Source organism: Pyxicephalus adspersus, chromosome 5 (assembly GCF_032062135.1).
Source record: "Pyxicephalus adspersus chromosome 5, UCB_Pads_2.0, whole genome shotgun sequence".
Lineage (NCBI taxonomy): Eukaryota > Metazoa > Chordata > Amphibia > Anura > Pyxicephalidae > Pyxicephalus > Pyxicephalus adspersus.
The window spans coordinates 96,240,992-96,261,048 of record NC_092862.1 but is presented as its reverse complement, the minus strand read 5'-3'; the positions used below and the strand labels follow the sequence as shown (position 1 = coordinate 96,261,048).

The 20,057-nt window shown below is 37.2% G+C and overlaps 1 protein-coding gene across 3 annotated transcripts in view; it reads left to right on the top strand.

The window, feature by feature from the left end:
* Positions 1–258: 258 nt before the first annotated feature.
* Positions 259–20,057, top strand: part of ELMO1 (engulfment and cell motility 1) — a 203,652-nt gene continuing 183,853 nt past the window's right edge. For 2 of the 3 annotated variants that reach the window (XM_072412197.1, XM_072412194.1), the window contains exon 1: positions 259–406. The gene's annotated coding sequence lies outside the window, so the exon portion shown is untranslated. Of the gene's footprint in view, positions 407–11,241; positions 11,328–20,057 lie in introns of those variants that run through there. The other variant, XM_072412195.1, reaches the window with a different exon arrangement.

The following is a 20,057-nucleotide window of genomic DNA, read 5'->3' as shown; positions in this document are numbered from 1 at the left end:
CTGCCCCAAGTTTTCATAAAAGTTTATGGCACAGCTGATCTTAGCAGTGTGGAAAGATCTTAGCAAGGGAGCCCAGCACACCTCACACAAGGGCTTGCAGGAGGGGGTGCATGGGTGACAAGGGGAGGAACTTCCATCTGTGCATGCAGCATGAGGCTGCACTGATGCCATGGCAGTCACACACACACAGTGACAAAAAAAAAAGAGTGGCCTGATCACAGCATTGCTTCACTTAGGCGGGCAACCGAGCAGGATCCTATTTGCTGTGCAACTCCTCCCTTCCTCTCCATCTCCTCCTCCTCCTCTGTTAGAGCTTCAAGCCTGCAGCTGCTGTGCTCAACCTAAGCAAGAGAGAGGTACAGCAGATACTAGAGGTGCCCTGGAAGGATCGCTGCCCTGCACACAGGTAAGGGACCCACACATGCCATACACATGGCATCATCATCATTCAGCTGATCTGCTAATACTAACCTCATTCATAGCCAGGGATCAGCATGATGCATGCTACTTCTCCAACTGTAAGTCACTAATACACAAATAGTGCTGATTGGAAATGGGATGACAGCTTGTGATGCCTGCTAGAGATCTGATGGAATGATCTGTAAAGGAAATGTGATCAGGGCTTATCCCAAGTCAGGAGGACAGTCCTTGCCCTCCCAGGCTGGCATACAGGCTCTGATCACATAGGGCACACACTTGGTGCCCCCTGGTAGATCGCTGCTTGGGAAGTTTTGTGGTTGGTTCCTGTGATCAGGCTGAAGTTCCTGTGTTCTTATCAGCACATTGAGGCTGATTTCCCTCTGACAGATTTCTGCAAACATGTTCAACCCTTTACTGTTCTGCTAAAGTGCTCCTGTGCTGGATCATTGACATCATGATGAAAACAGCAACGTGGTAATAGCTTATGCCAAGCAAGTATGCTTGTTTATTATGGTCAGTCTGATCCAGGAAAAGCTATGGGGATGTGCTGTAACCCATGGTAACCAGTCAGTATTCCTTCTTATGGCGCACTGAAGGGTGATTGTCTGCACCAAACTCTGCACCACAGTTATGTTGGCATCCACATGCAGATCTGTTGGCAGTTTTTGAGCTTTGCCTTAGCTTTAGAATATCCATGATTTCAGTTGTTTACTAGATCTGAAAAGCTGGTGTGTAAACCATTCAGTGATTACTTTTGACAGGTATAATAGGTTAGATCACTTTCAGCCTCGCTTATGCCAATCCCCAAAAAAGTATAAAGTACTATGCGGGTCAGATTGTTGGGATCCAAAGGTATTGGGACAATGCCAAACAAAGTGTTAATTTTCTGTCTGGATTCACATTGTTGCATTGGAACAGAATGGGCTATCAGGACAACACAATACAGGTAAACATGCACCTGCACCATTATTCCAGCACAGCACACAGTGCTCACATCTGTTTTGTGGTGCATTGCAAATGTGTGCCAGGGTGCTATTCAAGTGTGGATTGCTTCAAATCGTTTCAAAAGGCTAAATGGATCACGGAAAGCTACAATTCTATTGTTTTTCAGATGGAGATGCTAGTGGTAGGATCTAATGATCTATTTGAGAAAGCTAAAAGTTCCTAGAAATATATCTGCAGTCTTCCTATTCTTCCAGTCTCACTAAATAGGTTTCATATAGTTATAGTAAAGCAAACAAAAGTGAAGATTAAATACGAGGACTTTATGATAGTTCATGGTTGTCCAGATATAAGTCGAACAAGTTCTCAGATCTGTTGCTCAAAAATAAAACAAAGGTTATTAAGTTTTTCTGGGTCAGAACTCAACTTGCCAGCAGTATGTGATGAACATGTCCTATATACTAGAATGCCCGGTTTTTGCTGTAGACTTGCCTTGGTCTAGATTTAATCAGTCTGCAACCGTTACCAGGTATGGGTCACTAAGAGGAGAACTCTACAAGTGAACTTACAAGGTGAATGCACTTGGTCTAATTGTCTAATGGTGGGTGGAGGATTCAGTCTTAGATGGATCTGCAATGAGCATAAGCAGAACTAAACCCACAAAGTCAGTGGGTGGTTGACTCTTATGGCAGAAGAGATACACCAGGGATAATGCATGTGCAGGAGTTACATCATCAGTGGCGGTCCAATGGCCAAAAAGTATTGCCTTGGAGTTGTCAGCCAAAATGGCAGCTTTGTGTGACGCAGTGGTGACATGTTCTTGGCTCCTTACCACAGGACGTCAGCAAACAGGTAAGTTTGTGCCATATTCAGCAAGAATGCTGTTTATATGTGAGGGTTTTGGCAAACACCATCAAGCATTGAGTTCTGCTTTAAGTGGCTGAGGAAATTCCTATAAATTGCTTTTTAATTTGCTATTTAATTTTTTTGTTTGGCATTCTCCATTATGGCTCAAGTGCATTTTAATTTGTTGGTTGTGCTTTACATGGGCATTGTGTTACAAAGAAAGGGTCATATATGCCTTTATACACTGGTAATGGTCTGTCCTAACTCACATGCAGGTACAAATGGAATTTAGAGATAAACCTTAGTTCAGAATTGTATGGACACATTGAAGACATTTCTCAGTAGGTTAAGGAATAGTTATTGGTTAAGAGTAAACATTCTGTGGTTGCCAATGTCAAATAAAAACTTTTGGTCAGTAGAGTTGTGTATCTTATGAAGAGGGCCAGAGAACCAGAACTGGAGGTAGAACTATTTCTCTGGGGACTCATAGAACAGTGTAGAGGAACATCTAAACATTAACAATGTACTTTTTAAAATCATACTTAAAGCAGAAATTTACAAATTGGTGGATGGTAAGCTTTTGCCATAATCATACATGCACATCATACTTGCCATCCAGCGATGACTGGTCCAATATCTGGCCACTGATGTGTCCTCTTGCCTACTTCTCTGGCTCCAAAAGCGATCCTCTTTGGCCATTGCACAGGAATTATATTGTCCTCAGGCGGCACCAATACACACAGCTAAGCTCTACACTAAACAGAGCATAGGCCTTACTGTGTAAAGCCAAAACAAAAAGCCACCAGGAGCCTGGGCTTTTTTTTTTTTTGACAAAGGAGACTATGCATGTCTCTTTTGTCAATTAGCTTTACCTCCTGGGGACTTTTTTTTGTTTTGTTTAAGTTCTTCTTTTACAACCTATTTATAGGATTCATATGGATGTTTTTAATGCATATCTACATTTAGAAGGTGCAGGCACCACGACTGTCCAATTTACTAATTCTTAATTTATTACCTAATACGTCTTTGACCTGGAGCGGTCCCTGAAGTTTGAACTTCTCATGCTTCATACTTGGTCTAAGTGGGTGACTTGCTGTGTAGTAAATCTGTGATCAGGATGATAGCTTGGGAGGCTTTATTTTTAAAAATATAGATTAAGTTGGCAGCCTCCATATGGTAATCCTCACAGTTTACTTTAAACAGAACAAGTGGTCTCCAACCAGCTTTGAGCATGCTTAGCATTTAACTACGCTATGAATTTTGAAGACCCTTCAAATGGAAAGTACAATTTTCACTCGTTTCTTCTTTGTCACGTAGTGTCTTCTGCTGCTGTCAAATATTTCCGTTTATGCAGTAGAGTATGAAGGATGTTTTTGCCAGCTACACATGTGGTTTCTGTATTCAGATTTTCAGCGATGACTATTTAAGTGATCCCACACAAAGCATTGCAATGATTTTTTTGATGCTTAAAACATAATTGCATATTTTCTGGCAGCTTTCAGAAAGTTGTTTTGTTAGCTAGTATGTGGAACAGGTGTTTTTGGTGGGGGGGAGGCGTAAAGCTGACAGAAAGTTGTAGAAATGTATACAGCTTTTATTTTTTTTATTGTGCAGACCTGTGAGAAAATCAGCTATATGATCGGCCATATTACCCTTTTATAGTAATATTACATATATAATAGTACACTTATAACACCATGTTCTGAAAATATTTGATGATAAAGAAATGCAAAACCATGAAGCTTGTAAATAGTAAACATTACTATTTATGCAAACAAGTTTTTGAGAGAAGTGCTTTATATCCTCTAAATATTGCGTTGGACTGTATTGTATTTTGGTAACTGTAAATACAGGAAGGGGATTTATTTTACTAGCAGATATGTAAGTAAACTACATTTATTATATGAGAATGGTCTTACCCTCTGACATATATGTAACTCTGTAAAGCCTGTCTTGTGATTCAGGCACCCTGCTAATAAAAAAAAGTCCTGAAACAGCCTTCTGACTGCAAAGTTAAGCTATATAGCCTGCTCAGGACCCACCCTAGCCTGCTGATTGGACAAAAAAGGAGCAGCAGCACACTTATGATGTTATCCATCTGCTCTTCTCTCCAGAAAGCTTGTCCAGTGTTAGAATGACAACACTGCAAAAAGGAAGAGCTCTCATTGGTTTAGATTAATGACACACCCTCTCCTGGTCCAAAAGAATAAAAGGAGGCCGATATCAGCAGAGATTTACATGTAAAATATTATGTATTGCTTTTTTAAAATCTTTTATGAGCCAGTATTTATATAGCACAGACATATTACGCAGCGCTTTACAAAGTCCATATTCATGTCACTAAATGTCCCTCAAAGGGGCTCACAATCTAATGTCATGGTCATATGTCATTAAAATAGGGACAATTTTTGAGGGAAAGCCGGTTAACCTAAATGCACATTTCTGAATACATGCCTGAATTAATTTGTGATTGTTTTATCAGCAAGAATTCAGCTTCTACAATACATTTTATGCTTATATATTTTTCCATTCCATTTATGGGGACATACGTTTTCTATATATTCCTGTATATTTAATGTACAGATATACCTTGTATATGTATTCCTGTATATGTAATGTAGAGGTATACCTTGTATATATATTCCTGTATATTTACAAGTTCTGCATCTGTGTTTATATCCTGTGTATGTAGTTAAAGCTATTTACATTGGGGAAATATTTACTCCTTTGGGGGTTAGTGCACAAGGTTTCATATTGACTGCTCATAAGGCATGACACTGGATAGATTTTATTCTTAATATTTTATCTTGGCAGTAAATTATAGTAATAAAAAGACCACTGATTGATAGCACTTTACCAACGGGGACATATTTGTGAAGACTGTAATCACAGATGTTTAATGTATTCTTTCCTTGATATGAATACTAATAAACAACATGATGGTAATTGATAAATAACAATAATAATAATCATACTAAAACAAATGATTTGATTGTTAGGTGAAAAATAATTAATTGCTTTTGAAATCTCTATTTTCCTTCCTGACTTTCCACTGATGTGCATGACATTGTCTTAGAACAGTCTTTCTGGACCTTCTAAACATTGCAATATTATAAATATTCACAGCTCACAGTACATTAGCTTGATGGACAGTGGGAAGAATGCTTCTTTCATTAACCAGATTGCCACTCATACACAGTGCAAAAAAAGATAATTGGTGTTGGTGGTAACTGACCTAAACTGCTTAAGGAACCCCTAGAAATCTCTGGAGGAACCCTAGGATTCCACAGAAACACTGCCTTTGAAAAACCACCAGGAAAGTCATTGGGATACCAGATTCAAGTAAGACTAGATGGAAATGTGCCCCCATCCTGTTTTGAAATATGGTGGCAACTGGCAACAAGTTTATTAGCCTGGGAGCTCTAAGACAGGGGCAGTATATCAAATCTTTGGAGGAATGTAAAACTTAACCTCTGAGTCTTGCTGTATCCAAAATGAACAAAATACCCAATTAACAAATGTATATAGTGCACTTTAGCATGAACTGGTAACATGTCGGCATTATATAATTATATTGTTTTAGATATACCTCTCTGACATGAATAAAAAAACTACTGATGTGCCATTACAACCTCCTCTTAGAGGAGCATTGTTTCCATGGCGTCTGGTTGCCAGTTTTTCATGCGGCCACAAAGGCCATGGTTTAGGGGCAGTGCCTACTTACTTCGACAACTTGAAATTGATGATGACCACAGCTACATATTATCATACCAATTAATGTCAGCCAAACCAACCCTCCCTTTCTTGTGGTTTCAATATTGCTCACTGGCCTACCCTGGACAGGTCCACCACCTGCTTCCACCCCATTCTTCACCTACATCACTGCCCAAACCAAAACAGTGCCACTGTTACAACTTCAATGAGATTTCTCAGGATATGAGCTAGACCATTTAGAGACAGTAGCATTTGCATTTTGGTGATACCACCAGTGTCGCATACAGGAATGTAGAGAGCTGAAGCAAACCACTTGATGTGAAAGTCTAATTTATTGTCCAACACATTTCAGGGGGGTCTGGTAGAATCCCCCTTCATCAGTTAATACCTTGGTAGTAATATTTTATTGACTAGTGTGAAGGAATGCGAAGGAAAGTGGTCAACCTAATGTAAATCATCTCAGCCACCCATGCAGAAATCCGTTCTGATTATGACTAAGATGAGTCCATATTTAAAAACAGTTTTCTGTTTATAGATTTATAGCCCAAACTTTTTTGTGATTTATTTTCCATTCCTGTTTTTGCAACACCAGACAAGAAATGAGGAATAATCTGTTGCAGTGAAATGGACAACATTCAAAAACTGAGGTTGTAGTGTTCCCCTGCTTAACTTACTATTAACTACTATTATTGCCTGTGTTGCTGTTACAAAGTTTCTTCACTTCCTGTCCTGGTGCCACAATCTTTTAGCAGACAAGAAGTAACACATTTTAAAATCCAAAACTTTTTCAGGTAGTTCAGATCTTTTAAGATTGCAATATATGTATGACAGAGTACACATCCTTTATAGATGACATTGGATGTATTTTCTTTAATTTCCTCGCTTATGTTTTTTTTTTTTTTTTTTTTTTTTTTTTTTTTTTATTAACTATATATCTCTAAATTTATATATACATAATAGACTGACCTTTGTATATCTAAATATTTTATTCAATGTATAAATTGTATAACTGCGTTCAAACTATTTAGTTTAGATTGTTAAATATGGCACCAGACAGTGGTTGGTAAATTGTGTGTGTACATTTCAATGAGAACGTAATATTTGTGTTTGTAATTGGAATACAAAGCAGATTTAAACAAAGTCTCCCCTGATATTTAAAATACAAATTCCAGCATGCTGCATTGTCTGTGCAGATTCTGGAGAGACAATCAGAATTGCACTGTAAAAAGTAGAACCCCACCTGACACTTCACACACATTGACTGTTAAAATTCTGTTCTTTTGGTCAACTATTTTGTCATACTCACCTTTTTTTTTACTCATATGATGATCACATAATTAGCTGCTTCCTTGTTTACCATCACTGTTTCCTAAGTTGGCTTTACTTTTTCCTTGGCCACCTCCCTGCTCATTAAACAAAGGAGGATGAGGCTGATTTCTTATCTACTGATTAGGCTGAGAGGTCACAAAAGAAACTGCAAAGCTGATCCAGGAAACTGATTAGATATTATCAGTGTCACCTGCCTCTGCCCACTGCACAAAGGGCATCACCAGGTTGGCTGACCAAAATTACATATCTGCTGGTAGGTTTACAGTAAATCATGTTATTTGTCATTTGTGCAGCATTAATTTTAAAGTGAACCTATCCTGGTCTAAATTATGTCAAATATAATATTGTGCTTAAATGCAGGCACCTTGTGGTTCTTTAAAGCAGCAGTCGCCAAACTTTGGGACCTCACGGACCACTAAATTCATAATTTTAAATTAAGATAAATACATTTGTAAAATTATATCAGAGAACTTCCATTTTATTAATATGAAATGCACCTATTAACTATAACAAAATTATAAATGTTTATGTAATCGTAACAAAATCTTTAAAGCTTATTTAAGTGTAACACAAATGAAAGTTAGTTTAAATGTTACAAAATAATTGAAGCTTATTTATGTATTACACATTTATAGTGTGATATTTGTTTCTGCTTGTTTGAAATAAGTTTATGGATTTTTGGCTCCAGTGACGTTACTGCAAGACAAAGAGCTGTTTTTTTTTTTTAAAGCCGAGACCTGTACTGTAGAGTCTCCATTTTTTTTTTTCACGGACCACTGGTTGGTGACCGTTGCTTTAAAGGACCTGTAATAGTCTTTTATTTAATGTGTCTTGGTCCAATTGATTAAATCTTAAATTGCCTATAGACTGATCAATGTTTAGATGATTAGACATTAGAATTGATTATAACAGGCCCAACTTTCTACATCCACCATCCACCCCTGCCTTTACCTCTCCATCCACCACTGCCATTGTCCTGCCAATTCTTTTAATTACTGTGATGTTTCTTTTTGGTTATTGGATATCACTGATAATGCAAATAGGAGTTACATCCTTCCCAGCATATGCCTATATTTGCTAGGTGTCTTGTGGAAGTTTTCTTTTTCTTACTAAATTTAATTGAACCACTTTTAGGTGAACAAACCCTTTAGCACAGCAGTCGCCAACTCGGTGGCCCGCAAGAAAATTTTGGTGGTCCGCATAAAAATTACCTGGTCGGTGCGCCCCCCCCAGCAGTGTCCTTCTCCGGGCCCTGCTGATCATGTCCCCTATAGTCACATCCCTGCACTACTGTCCCCCCAAGATGTTTAGCAAACAGGTCTGAGCCTGTGATGGGAGAGTCGTGGGTTCTGTCATCATCTCGTAACTCTGGGGGAAGTTCCATCCCCTTTCAGTGGCACACTGCTCCCCGCGCCATGTTAATTTAGCCTACCGCTAAATTATGAATTCAGTGGTCTGTGAGGTCTGAAAGGTTGGCGACCACTGCTTTAGCAGACAAATAAAGACATTGAATTATTTTAAATATCTTTATCTCTTAAGGTTAAAAAAAAAAGTTTCCCCATTTTTCTTTACTACTGTTTTTCCTTAAGGTCAAGCTACAATACCATACTATGTACTTCCTCCTGTTACTTTGCATAGTATATGTAAATGTGTCTTTCCATATACCAGGTGTACCATGTCTCCTCTTATACCTAGAAGTGGGCGATATTGACCTTCAGGTCTCACCACTAGGTATGGGAGGACATGTTAGACCTGTGGCTCTCAAATATACAAGGCCAAACATACCAGGCCAGAATTCTGTCATGGGCACAGTAAAAATATTATTTATAAGTAGAACTAGTATGACGTATTTGCTGAATTTCCATGTTGATTGTTTCTCACTGCATGGTCACTACATGTGTACAGAAAAAATGCTGTTGGAGACCCATGTTTGTTTGATTACTCTTGTATTTATATTCTTTAGGGTAAAATAGTTTAACAGTTCATTTCCATGGCATAAAGTAACCACCAGCCATCAAAACCTCATTGAAAAAGTACATTCAAACTTCGTAAGTGAAGATATGCTATCTTGAGAGCATCAACAAAATTTACCTGCAGAGCAAGGCTATCCCATATATGCTGCTTCTTCACAAAAGCACAAGGACATTACAATCCTTTAACATTATTATACTGTTATATCAAATTCTATTAAAATTATATTGAAATCTTTCAATGGTCATTGAAATTAGACATGTCAAATTTAATTCATTGAGACTCAAGCTGTTCTGCAGGTGAGTATGGCTTTACATCCTGACATTATTTTTCGTGCTGAATACAGAGTATGTTTTATATCCCCCTGTACAGTGCTGCAAGTTTAAATTATGACTAAAGTATATTACAAAAGCAGATAATATTATTTTGGAATTAAGTAGGTTCCACTTTCTTGGCATAATGCAGTCCCTGAGGAATAAGCAGCCTTACATTTGCATTAGGCATTCCTTATATAAAGCCTAGGCTATGAGCACTTTAAATTATAATGCTAAAATAATTTGTTGGATAGACAAATAAAATTAATATGTGGGACAATTTCCTATTTTTTTTTAAAACAACTAAGCATGTGTGTGATTCACAGTTGGCAATCAAAACATTAACATACTTTAGCCGTTTATAATTAGTTGCCATTTTAATCTGTACAAATAAAGTAAACTGGCACACCTAAGCAAAGATACTCTTGCAGACGTACACACAGCTGGAAGCAAAGTTCTTTGTGTTTTACTTGTTTCTATTAATGTCTTCACACTGATGTCCAAGCGGGGACTTCCTTGTTCGCCCATACATAAATTCTTAAGTTCCTGTGCTCTAGTTACACAGAATGTTTGCCAACTTCTGTAGCTCCCCACTGTGTACTATAATAACAGCTTGAAGAGATAATTGCATATGATTATACAGTGTATATATACACCGAATCACAGAGCTTGATATTCATGCCTGTGGAAATTGATTATTACTTAATTATAGCTGGTTAGATGGAGGCAAGAGTGAAAGTGGAATGGAAGATGACATAGTTTGTACGTGGCACAGTTAGGGTGTAGGGAAAATATATGAAATATTCACTTTGGAAAATATGCTGCTTGGTTTTGATCCCCATCTAATTTTTTTTCTTGTCTTTTTTTCACATTTTGTATTTATGGATCTGCAACTTCTACTATTAACGCTATTTTCAATGAGGGATATATTGCTTCCATAAGTAGTTGTAAAATGGCTGGTAGTGTGCAAGTCTAAACGCAAAAAATTGTTTAACAATTTTCTATCTTTATTATTTAGGCAACAGGCAGCAATACAGACTTCCTTTTGCAGGGCTACACAATATGAACAGAAATTTGGGTTTCCTCGCTACCTCCTTTAAAGGTTATTTGCTCTCAAGCCCCTGTAGATTGGAAGAAACATGTATAATCTCTGTCTGCTCCTTCAATTTAACCACCTCCTCCTATTTTTCTTCACTTGCCTCTAACGGGGTGACCAGAGAACCCATCATTTCTTCCCTTGGTTAAGACTACAGAGTCCCAATAAGACTGACATTCAGTCCAAACCACTTCCTGGGTTCTATGAGTATGTGTAATACTTTGTACATGTATCAGTCTTGTTTCAAAACAGTACTTTAGTACTTTAGTAAAAGCAGCTTTTAACAGAATGCTACCCTCTTGAATTTAAAAAAAAAAGGATTTAATTCTTGGTCTGGGGTAACATGGGCAAAACATTTTTTTTTCTGTGCAACCTTGTATAAATAAAACCTATAAAGATTTAAAGACGTATGAGCAGAGAAAAAAATATGAAATCTAGAATACTAAATTGGAGAGAAAGAACAGTAACGTTCTGTGTCTCAGCTATGTTTCTAGGTCACAATCCTTGTTACAGAAGGGTTTGTGTATCTGCTGTTTTGCTGAACAATGTGCAGGAAGCTGACCTAGTAGTGAACAATAGAACAAACAGATATCCTATGTTTGAGGAAGCACCAGCAGCAAGAAGTTAAAACTAGTCATGACAAGAGGAAGTTGTGTTGTGTCCTTAATCGCTGGATGTATCTTAGAGAATGCAAGGTACTTTTCTGTAACCCTCCAAATCATGATATGGTTGGTTATGTAAGTTTGTTCTTTTAACATGTAAATTAACTTTTTTCCTATGTAGAACTAGGTAAGCAGCCATTGTTTTGTGTTATTTAAGAAACCTTTTTGAGTGCTGATGTACTCTTGAAAGTTATTTATTGGAAATGTATTTTCCCTGGGAAATGTAAAACCTTTATACACTTGCAGAAGGGAAGTACTGAGCCTGTAATGCTGATCCAATCAGCAATTTATACAACTGCTATTATGGACCCTATTATGGATGTGATGTCAGGAACCCATAATAGAGGAGATACACCAAGTAAAGGTATTCTAGGATCGAGAGGATGACCTGTTAGAGAAGTAGCGATGAAAGAGGAAGAAGTGTCTCACAAAAAGACATGCTGCATCTATGAATGTGTTTTGTAGCAAATTGTGGATGAACATTGATTCTACCAAAGGAGTTATAGGTATCTGATTGTAGTTGCTGTTTTGCCTTTATATTCTATCCATTGATTTCAGACCTTCTGAAAAAGCCCCTATGTATTATATTTCCCATTTTAAATGTTAAGGAGTATAATAAACATTAATGCTGGTCTGTTATTTTTTTCTTTTGGAATATGAATATATATATATATATATATATATATATATATATATAAGAGAGATAAAAAGCAAACTCTTTTAATAGGACCCAGTCAGGGAGGATTGAGTTTTTTTTATTGATCTGGATTCATTAAAAATTATACCTACTTAGGGCAAGAAGTCCAGATGCCAAGGAATGGAAACTAGTACCTAAAGTAAGACAAGAGCTCATGTTCTATATTGATTTTAAGGTTCAAAAGTGAAAGAGTAATTCATATATTTCACAGTATGGCCCTGATTTAATAAAGCTCTCCAAAGTTGGAGAGAATACACTTTCATCAGTGAAGCTGGTTGATCCAGAGTGGTTGTTGGAATGGATGCTTAATAAAGTAAGGGAATTGGAGCCAAAATTATATGATCTAAGTATGCAGATAGACCAAGCTGAATGCCTTTTGTAAGTTAAGGAATAGGTAGGAGTATCCCATTTATAGTGGTCACCTCATTGCGGTTAGTTTGCAGTTATCAGTTAGGTGTTTCACAGGTTTAGGTATAGAGCTAATAAAGATTTTGTGTATTGATGCCAAATATTTCCCCATTATTTAGTATTTAGTGTGTTAAAAAACATATGCCAGATGTGGGTAGAGAATAAATTCCAACGCACGTATGCCAGTTTTAAGCATGCCCTCTTGCTGCTCAACCTCTCCTCTCTTTAGACTTAGATTTTCAGGTTCAGGTGAACAAAACCAAACTCTGAGAACTAAGATCCAGTGCTGAATATACAGCCATCTGCCTAAAGAAATACAGGTAGAAGAGGGTGTAATTAAATGTAGTTTGAAACTTTCCATGAAATTCAATAACCCCCCTGGGCATTCATACTTTTTCCATTGAAATGCTTGTGACTTGTCTGTACTTTTAAGTGGTCAGTAGCATTACCAGCTGCAGTGCTGCATTTAAGCCTTTTCTCTCTGTGACAGTTTGAAAGGGACTGAATGAGGATCTGTAACACATAATCTTGATCTATTTCAAGAGACAGGTGCACTGTATGCCTATAGAAGAATACCATTTGTGCTGCTAATGAAAGCAAAATAATAAAAGTAAAGTTGGTATTAATAATTGTAATAAAAAAAATAATTTCAGTAAGCAAAAACTTGCATCAAATACAGCTGTTCTATAGCTTGATGGAATGAATGCTGCCAGCCAGTCTGTGCTAATAGCAAGTAGAATTTATGAATTTTCAAGGTTGTGAATGAAAACTAGCAAGCAGTCTGAACTATACAGACATTGATACAACTGAGCAACCAAGCTGTATAATGATTTCTGGGGTTTCAGAGTTGGATCCTCTTTGTCGTTACTATTTGAGAGGAGCACTGATCCCTTGTGTTAGTTGACAGACATGACTAGGGTAGAGTAGAGTGATCCATGATGGCTGACCCCAGACCAACTGCATACCCAACCCTCCTTATTTACCACCTTAAATAACGACTCCGACCACAACTTGTTGGATTGCAATCGGCCATAGCAGCCCGATTTATTTAAACACTTCAAATATGTATCCATCAATATATTAACCTTTTCTTGAACAAATAAAACATTTTTTTAAGAACATTGTTTAAAACATTTTAACAAACATCCTTTTCCACGCAGCCAAACAATTTCTTAATAGGTCCATGAAAACTTTAATTTTAATGTCAAAACATAAATTGCTTCCGCTCATTGACCAGGCCCCCAGGCGCCCTCACGCCGCCTCGGGGACAATCAGCGGATGACCACCTCTAACCACCTGGCCCCCACGACAACCGAGTGTCGTGCAAGGCCACCCTTCAACCAAGAGATCCACCAATTACTACCGTGCCTCACCCTCCTTGTTTTCTTCCCAACAACTTTAACCCTTTCATGGACCCTCTAAAAGAAAGCCTTCCTTGCTGCCATGACAAACATATCTTCCCCACGATAAGTCCTTTGGGGAGGGCGGGCGGGTGACGTCTGATCTTCTAAGGTCCCCCACTCCCACCCACTGTCCCCCACTCCCCTCATCTCTTTATTTATACCCTCATTTTCCCCACCCATAACAATTTTTCCCCCAATCAATAATCTGCATATTCCCGCATTTTATTTGAATTTCGCGCACTTTTCTTCCTGCACTTTTTTTTTTTTTTATATTAACCCCTTGCCCTCCTGTCTCCCTCCTCACCCTGTCATGTGTCCCTGCGCTCTATCCAGCTACAGGCCAACTGAATTGTCATACGATTATCTAGTAGAAATCTCACAAAAGCAAGGAGAGATGACCGCCTATATCCCTGGACACCAGAGCAGCAAATTCAATATATTACTAAGGACCATTTTTATCTAAGGATAAAAGTTGTCAGGAATTAGGGGACCTTGTGGTAGAAACTAACTTTAAACCTTCATTTTGCAATTACCCACCCTGACCTTTAGCAGTGTGCTTTGAACATCTCAAATCTTAAGTGTTACATTCTCTCACCTCTCCTGCCACAGCACCAAACAAGGCCTGAAAGAGGGGGTCTATGAGTGAATCAAACAAAGCAAAGTTCTTGATTGAAAGTGCCAGAGTGTACATGGTCCAAGTGAGCAGCAACATCTGCAATCCTTTAATTTACAGTATTTATTAAATTCTGGATATAGTAGATTAAGTTTAAAGCTGCATTCTTGTCTTTTGTCACGTTACCTTTTTAGGAAGACTTTTCCTCACTTCCTTTTCTAAAGACTTAACAGGAAGTTTAGGAATATCCTTTCAATGTAAGAGATATCTTGGGGCTTGTGTTGTCAAGCTTTGGGTTGTCTCTATTGGAAGACCATACCCCCCTCCCCATTCTATTGTGGTTCTGGATTTGGACTTTTATTCTAGTTGAATGTATATATCTAACAGAGAAACTTATAGAAATAAAGGCCTATATCTTTAGCTATACTTCTTTGGCTATTGTCATGCCATTGATCTCCTAGATTTGAATATGTAATTACAGCATTGGTCAGTCCAACATGGGTATGTCTCCCTAAAGTCTATAGGATGTTATTGCAAAGAGCAAATACAGTAAATGGCAATTATGACACAAGCTCATTTTCCATATTAGTGGGAAATCAATCCCATCAGAAGATTTTCAAGAACAAATGTTACATGCAGGAAAACTTTTTACGTTTCTTATAGGTTCATTTGCATTGTTTTTGGTTCTTCACTATAATAAATTACTATTAATCAAATTTTGAAATACCCGACACATTCGCAGCAGGAGAATGGCTTTCTAAGCAGTATTCCGGGTAAATCAATCATCAAACCATGTGTATGTTGGAGGCTAAACATGGCTAACTCAGTAAACCATTTCCTAAATTTTACATCAATGCCTACATAATAATTTCAATGAATTTATCTATATGTCTCTTCTGAATTTTAGAAGCACAATTATTGTTTATTGATTGCAGATGTGTTTGCCACAAGGCAGATGTAATCTATAGACACTCCAATGAGTACTGTAAATTAATTACAGTAGAGTTTTGTATATAGTTTTTAAAATGAACATGTTCTTTCTGAATACTTAGCTGTTTTTTGTCTCCTTAGATATTGGTTTTTGCTTAGCCATGTATTACAATGCTGCTTCCTCTTAAGGAGTGTTGCTAAACTTTGTCAACCATTTCCTTTGAGTTATACGAGCAGAAACATTTTACAACAGACCATACCCATTAGCTTAGTTAGGTCTTCTACGACATTCATAAGTGGAAGAAAGAGCAGGAAATTAAAGAAGTTTGAAAACACATGTTTCCGGACTGGATCAACCTTAGTAAATGTTTCTTAACAGTTTCAGTGCTGTGTATTTTTTTTTATGTTTACAATGGTGCTTGTATACCCAACATGCAACAGGATTTCCTGAGCAAAACCATGCCCTGTTTATTCAACTGTTATTTCTTTATGCTTGTAAAGTGCACACCATTTCTGGCTAAGCATAGAAAGAAAATACAGGGTGTGGCTTGTGATTTTGGAGGACTCGATTGTGACATTGTGCGGCGAATGACAGAAGGATAATTGCTACTGTGGGCACAACAGTGGGGAAATATAAGGAATTATGGGTTATATGCTGAAGCATAGATTAAAGAGCTGGCAGACTGCAGATAACAGGGCACAGCTGCACATTATGCCTTTTGTACGATACTATAAAAAGGAATGAATGCCCTTTTGTGTGTGATTTTTAATATATACTTTACAGTATTGATGGTGATTGGGGCACATGGTTTGTGCTCTGAAGTTCTTCTCTGTGACATGGGTGTATGTTTTTTTTTTTTTGGAATAACAAAGGAACTTTAAGCTCAGTATGTAAGCTGTTCTTTTGTTACCTGTGTGGAAATAATTTAAAAAGACCTAGTGTTTGTGTGTAAAGGTAAATCGTGTACTTCACCTTTGGTCAGGGTGGAAGGGTATTACATGCGTCAGTTTTTTTTTTTTTTCTGTTTTATAGCACTATTATATATATATATATTCCCCCCAACTATTTTCCCTGATGATCATTGTCACCAAAACAAAGTCACAGGATATTTATTTCCCTGTTCCCTCTGTGTCTAAAATTTTTATATTATTAAACAGGATGCCAACATATTACCCAGCACTGTACATTAAATAGGGGTTACAAATGACAGCCCACTGTACAGCAATTCTATGCACAGTACACAGCCCCATAGACTTTTAGGATGCTATGTCCCAAGGGACAATCCCATGTATGTCCACAGGACTATAATGAGCGGGCATGATCAAAACAGTAAAAATTAAGGTGCAGGGTGTAAGGCAAAAGTAAAACTACTACTATGTACCTTACCAATACATGGGTGGGTTAGTTTAGGCCAAGCATTAAACAGTATGCTTTCACTTTAGTAGGCAGCAGAAGCCAGTTTATTATTCAGATTTCCAGCAGCAATTTTTTCCTGTGTGCTCCTTTTTACTTCCAGTATTGGAGACTCAGTATATGAAGGAGATTGTCTGAATAGAAACAGAAAATGTAAGAAAAATACATAATGTATTATTTCTGTTTTTTTTTTTTTTATTTTATGAAGTAGGGGGAAAGTATCACTAGTTGTTCTTTTTGGTCCTTGTTACCCCTATCTCCCTGATTTTTTTTTCTTAGTATTACGGCGATAAAGTCCAGTCTAGCAGTAAAACCCTGGCATGGAATCTGACCCTTCATTTTTGTTTAAATTTAGGAAATATCACCAATGTAGAGCTATTATTTGCTAACATATTCCAATATAGTATGTATGAGGTAGTATTGACTTTAGTAGCACTCATGTGGATCCTTTAAACAATTTAGAAACACAGGATAAATAGGCAGAGCTGGACAGATCCCAGACACTGGGGAGCAAATAAGATAAGAGTATGGGCAGCACATTAACTCTGGCTCTGTTTCAAACCAGTAAATGGCTACATGAAGACAGTAATGACTGTAATTAATGCAATAGGAAATGGGTATATAGACCACAAACTATTCAGAAGTTGCAAACTATTGTATTTTGTTGAGGAAAATAAATGGTTGAGTTAAATTATTACAGATGCTCCTGTTTTGCTTCTATCCATAGAACCTGTTGTTAGGCATAATGTTGTCACTTTTTCCCACCCTTCTCATTGTCCAGCAAGACAACATTTTTAGGATTTGCATTTTTAGTATAGTACAGGGTTGTGTTAGATCAGCAAGATCTGATGCTGCCAGGAAGTTTTGAAGGTTTGCCAGATCAGAAAGGTCAAAACTTTAAAAGCTGACAAAGTTCACTACACTTGACCACTTTTTTTAAGCAGCTTAAAAAAATCTATAGCAATCTATAAAAACAAAACTTTTTTTTCTAAATGGGGCCCAGCAATATTTTCAAAAATATTTTGCTATGTATATGGTATGTTCAAGTCCCTGTGTACAATATCCTAATTAAAAACCATCAGACCTTGGTAAAATGAGGTTTCCCAAACATTGGCCAAAGGTTGCACAAAGACCTAAACACCATGAACGCTAACCTTTATAAGCCTTTTCTTCACAGATACAAGGTACAGATACAACTGTGCTATAATATTTTAACATCCCCCAACATGTCCTCTTATAACTACATGCAAATACAAAATACTTGGGGTTGTATTTAAGAGTAAAGTTTTTCATAAAAATTGTTCAATAAAACATTTTTTACTAAAAAATTCCTACCAATATAAAGCTTCAAACAAATATAAAATGTATCTAAAAGCATACATTAAAAAAAATAAAATTACTTTTATACTGCTTGTATTAAATACTTTTTGCAAAAAAAAAATCTCCTTCCCTTTCTGAAAGGCAGTTTTCCTGATGGCAGGGCCTTTCGGTGTATTGAATGCCTGCTTCCCCCATACATATTGTTGGTCCATTTGTTGGCTGTTGTGTCAATATTGTGTCCTGCAGTGATGTAGAGGGCGGCAGATGGAACCACAGCATATGGTGGGAGACCAGGTATTTAATGCTTCTGGAAGTGTAGATGTAGGCGATCTTTTGGCTCAGAAAAGTAAGCATTACTGATCTTTCTAGAACAAAACAAATGTGTGTGTATGTGTATGTGTATATATATATATATAATTATATGAGAAAGAGAGGTGTCCTTTAGTTTTCTCCCACATCCCAAAAACATGTAGTATGGTTATTTGGCTTCTGCTTCAATATTGCCATTAGATTGTGTTAATGACATATGGTATCTATAGTAGGGACAGACTGAGGGACAGTTGATGACATGACCATGGTCTGTAAATTGATGTGTAATATGTTGGCGCTATTGCAAGTTAATAATATACTTGGTTGGCTCATAGACCTGGTTATGCTGATTACATCTGCAGAGAGGTTCGTGGTGTCTGGTACAGGTGTCCACATCACAAAGCTGTCTGAACAGAATTACAAGTTCCATGTCAATTAAAACAATCTGAATATGTATTTAAACTTAATATTTCCTTGAATTCAGTGTTAATAGTACTTTCTAATGCGTCTGGGTAGCTAATAATAAAACAAAGTAACACTCTTCCACCGAGAAGCCTCATCATTCATATTTACTTCTGTCCTATTTGGGCACACACTTTCACTTTTACAATTTCTGGCTTCCAGTTAGATTTTATTTTTTTCTGCATCCTATAAAAGTAATGCTGATCTAGAAGCTTAGGATGGTTATGCAGTTAATAGAACAGGAATGTTTAGAAATGTGTGCGCTTGGTATCTGGGGACTTTGGTATTTGTGGGTTTGAAGAGTCAGCACTATGTTTTATGATGTCACGCTTTTGGATAAAGAATTATGTTGTGCTTTGTTGGCCAGAAACCATCCGAAGTGATAGTTCTCTTCATTTGCCAGCAAACTCTTCATATATATACCAGGGAAATTAGCAGTGTCCTTGTGGTTTACTGATTCTGCTTTACTGTTTGGAAAAAGTTGGAGCTGTAAATAGCAGCATCATTATAAAAAAAGAGACTAAAATGCCAAAAAAAGTATGATGGATTATTTTTAGTAGCAGTGAATTACATTAACGTTTTCTGTAGGAAGAGAAACATCTGTATGTGCATAAAAATTTGAACTTTGAGAAAAGGCTGAAAATTTGTAAAATTCGGGATGCCGCCTGATGCACATTTGTTTTTGGCAATTTACTTTTCTGTAGCAATGGGTATATATATGGTGGGGAAAAGGGATAAATATGATCACTGTACATTAGTTTTCTGGCCAGCATACCTATTTTGCAGCTTCAATACTGATCCCCCTATTTATTATGTCTGCAGCTCAAAGTAAAGCCTTCAATTCTGCACACATGATCAAGTTTAGTGAATATATGTAAGCCAGGAAACTTGCATTTTTAAAAGTTAGAATTTTGAAGCAAATCCAGGTTAGGAAAGGTCAGTTTAGGTAATAAGAAGATACATGTCATGTATGAAAGATATATAGGGCAGATCAGGAGCTGAGACTGGATTTCCCCAAACAATGCTGGAATGTACCTAAACTGCCACTTTCATGTTTCAATTACAAATATGAAATGTTACCCTGTTTCCCCGATGATAAGACACTGTCTTATTTTTTTTGGAAGGCCAAAATATGCTCTAGGGCTTATTTTCAGGGGGATGCCTTATTTACCCATGAAGAAGACTACAGTACACAGTTATTGTTCAT